The sequence below is a fragment of the Centruroides sculpturatus genome, unplaced genomic scaffold (genome assembly GCF_000671375.1).
Source record: "Centruroides sculpturatus isolate CEXI.00-Female unplaced genomic scaffold, Cexi_2.0 scaffold1067, whole genome shotgun sequence".
In the NCBI taxonomy this organism is placed as follows: Eukaryota; Metazoa; Arthropoda; class Arachnida; order Scorpiones; family Buthidae; genus Centruroides; species Centruroides sculpturatus.
The window spans coordinates 290,215-294,050 of NW_019385388.1; the positions used below are offsets into that span (position 1 = coordinate 290,215).

The following is a 3,836-nucleotide window of genomic DNA, read 5'->3' on the forward strand; positions in this document are numbered from 1 at the left end:
AACGTATTCAAATGAATTTATGACGCGGAGTTATATTGAGATATAGGCGTCTATTTATACAACATTTTTACTTAAGTTGTCCAGAATTTACTTAACAAGTCCAGAATTGTCAACTCGAAACATTATACTAACTCGAATATTCAGTGTCGAGCTCTCCCGTTACGGGCGACATTTAAGTATCGCGGAACATTACGCTACATTTGTCACAGCCATACTACACGACGCTACTTTTATAACTTCATTGCGGGTGAATAGAAGCACAAAATACGAAAATATAAAATACAATTTGAAAAGTATTTTAAAATTTACCAAAATATTTATTTGTAGTAAATTTCGAACGCGATTTTATTCCCGGTATTCGAGTAAAATATCGTTGAAAATTTGAAGACCAAAATATTTACAAAAATGGACGTTTCTTTCAACGGCAATTACAGACGGCGCCACTGAATTTCTTCCGATTTGAAAAATCCTCCGTTACAATCGAACGGCCGTAAGACGTTTGACTCGACGACGAGAAGAAAAACGGAATACATTTCCTGTCATTTATTCATTTTGTGAAAGGCCAATTGTTCCGAGGAGAAATCGAAGAAAAGCTGTCGGCCATTTAAAGGTAAAAATTTATATTCGGTTGGTCGGGCGCGGTTTTAATTATTTACCGAAAGACAACGAATGTCGGTTGTTGCGGCAACGGAGAGAATTCTTCGATACGCCTACGGAAATAAAAAATTTGAAAGAAAAATTTATAAAATATTNTGTTTTACGATTGTATTAATTAATGTAAATCTCGATCTTTTTCATAAGTGATCTACACATACGTTCTGACACGAAATACAAGATAAAATTTGATTCTTTGTCTATCTTTGAAAATGTAGAATTGCAGATATTTCTTTATATTTTTTAAAGAGAAGAATGGTCTCTTTTTTTAAACTTTTTCCGCCCTGCGGGCACTAACACGGCCTCTTTGCAAGCCCATTGTGGGTTCGAGCTCTCCCGTTATGGGCGACATTTAAGTATCGCGGAACATTACGCTACATATGTCACAGCCATACTACACGACGCTACTTTTATAACTTCATTGCGGGTGAATAGAAGCACAGAATACGAAAATAGAAAATACAATTTGAAAAGTATTTTAAAATTTACCAAAATATTTATTTGTAGTAAATTTCGAACGCGATTTTATTCCCGGTAAACTGTATTCGAGTAAAATGTCGTTGAAAATTTGAAGACAAAAATATTTACAAAAATGGAAGTTTCTTTCAACGGCAATTACAGACGGCGCCACTGGATTTCTTCCGATTTGAAAATTCTTCCGTTACAATCGAACGATTGAAAGACGTTTGACTCGACGACCAGAAGAAAGACGGAATACATTTTCTGTCATTAATTCATTTTGTGAAAGGCCAATTGTTNTGGTCAATATAACAATATAAATAATTCAGTATATTTGTAATAGAAATTTATTATTTCAGGAGCTTATATCTCTCGAAGGGTCGCGAGTAGGGGTATGGTTCCTTTGACTTTATTGTTAGTTCACGGGTCTACGGTTTGCGGGGGTCGCCAACTCTTCATTCGGAGAGTAAATCTTACCATTCGGACTTTAACAGCGCTGTAGAGCATATTGATAGGAACAAAAAAGTCAAAGGAACCGCGCCTCATGGAAATTTGTAAAGAACGCCCACTAGGGGGCGTCCCGAGCTACTAGTTTTCTATAAGCCATTGAAAAGCGCAAAAATCGCCAAAAAAATCTGTATTTTCTTTTTCTTAATTTTCTTCTTACGGCACTGCACACGCTCGTAGAAAAAAACTACTGGGTCTAGAAAGTTCATATTTTAAAGTTAAGTCATTTTGGTTATCGATGAGACGCTGTCGAAACTTCGGATCGATAGGTCAAAGTTTCGGAAGATCAAACAGAAATTTAATAACACAAACAAGAAGAAGACGGTCGACTCTCCTATTCTCTCTTCGCAGGAATTACATATCGAGCCAGAATTGTCCTCGTCGTCTTCGTCCCTTCGGCTTAAAGATTTTGAAAGGCTAAAAGTGCCGGATTTCTGGATAAGGTGCCCTTTAAAAATGAATCTAATTTAATTGTGTACGCAGAAAATGAGCTAGTGTTAAAAAAACAATAGTGCTACTCTAAACGCATCTAAGTTACTGACTTTTGCACAGTACGAAGATGTATTTTCGTGCAAAATATATATCGAGGGTGTTCAATTTGAAAATATTTCAACAATTTCTTTGCAGCGAGCTGAGGATATTATTGAAAATGCATATAAGTTGAAGATATGCAATGGTGCTACAACAGAGACAGAACTAGAATCAAACATTTTGTTTGGCTTTAAAAACACGAAAAATTTTGTAGATTTTTAGTAAATATGAATAAACGTTATTATTAATTAATAACAAGAGTAGATTACTCTTGTACTTTAAATAATACTTGTTCGTACAGTACTCGACAGTTGTAATGTAAAAAACAGACAATAAAGTGTAGGCTATTTGATTTAAAAACAATCTTAATTAGCATTAATCGAATTCCTTCACGTATAAATGTTAATAAAATAGTACTATTGTAAATAATAGATTATATCAAATAATAAAATAATGATGTAAATTGATTGCTCGAGATATGATTTATTATCGATCTAAATTTTTTTACTTAACCACAGCGCATTACTCTGTTTAAAAATCCCACATAAAACCAATATAAACGTAGGATGATACAGCCATTGTAGCGCAACGATTGACAGCAGCGCCTCTTGCCGTAACCTCCAATAAAGGGACAGCAAATAAGCTCGATTCCGACACACTATTTTCTAGAAATTTTATTGTACACTTACATTTAAAATGATTATTTGTAGTGTCGATTCGAAGAAGAAAATCTCATTGACGATTATATTAGAAAGGAAAAAGAAGGAAGATTTCCTCGGAAGCCGAAGACGATTTCTCGGGTAACATTTCGTGAAATATCGAATGGCCCTAGAGTTTGGTAAAAAGTATTGAAAGTGCTTTAAGTCTCTTCGTCGACTGAAGTTTCTTGACTTAATGTCGACGAACGTAAGTAGATCTGTCATTTTTTCTTTAGCATTTTTCAAATCACAATATTCGAGAAAAGATTAGAAACGATTGTTTTAATAATTTCAAATTCTTCGATCAAAGCTGTAAACACGAAAATGAAAGGAAAGGATCTTCGTATTATCTGATCTACTTATTTGTAAACATTTAGATAAAACTATTTTAAAGATCGTATTAATAATTAATATTATATTATTAATGTATTTCATACGTTAATAATATAGAAAAGAAAAATTAATTCGAATTCGTTTATTTTTTAGATTTCGAACCCGGCTTTAATTTTGTGGCGTGACGTGTCCAAGAAAGAATTTCTAAATTTATTTCAACTGTTATATAAAATAATGTATGACGTAATTCTCGTATCTGATTTCATTCCGAACTTTGTTATTTTCAGATTCACTTTCAACCAATAAAGAACGTCTTTGTAATAGAGAATTGTTTCCGGGGACACACGAAAACTGCTGAAGGATGTGTTCGACTTCTGTCGTTAACGAAACACTAAAATTGAAGCCAGTGTTAGGAAACTACGCAAGAATATAACAACAAAGAGACCATCTTTCCCGCAAAAGAAGAAAAAGAGAAAAATTAAGAAGATAATTTAAATTATTTTCGAATATGTTATTTTGCGACATACACTTCACATAAATTGTTTAGAAAAAAATGTATAAATGACATTAATTTGTGATTGTATTGTATTTGTACGCGTTCGGCAATATTTGTGAATACCGGCGTAAGCAGTTTATGTGTGATCTAAGGTGTGA

At 33.5% G+C, this 3,836-nt stretch overlaps 1 long non-coding RNA gene across 2 annotated transcripts in view; it reads left to right on the top strand.

Moving 5' to 3' along the window:
* Positions 1-454: 454 nt before the first annotated feature.
* The window catches only part of LOC111638427, a 15,290-nt gene continuing 11,908 nt past the window's right edge, over positions 455-3,836 (top strand). Inside the window, exons 1-2 of one of the 2 annotated variants that reach the window (XR_002758864.1) lie at positions 455-610; positions 2,862-2,996. This is a non-coding gene — a long non-coding RNA (uncharacterized LOC111638427). The remainder of the gene's footprint in view (positions 611-2,861; positions 2,997-3,836) is intronic. The other variant, XR_002758865.1, reaches the window with a different exon arrangement.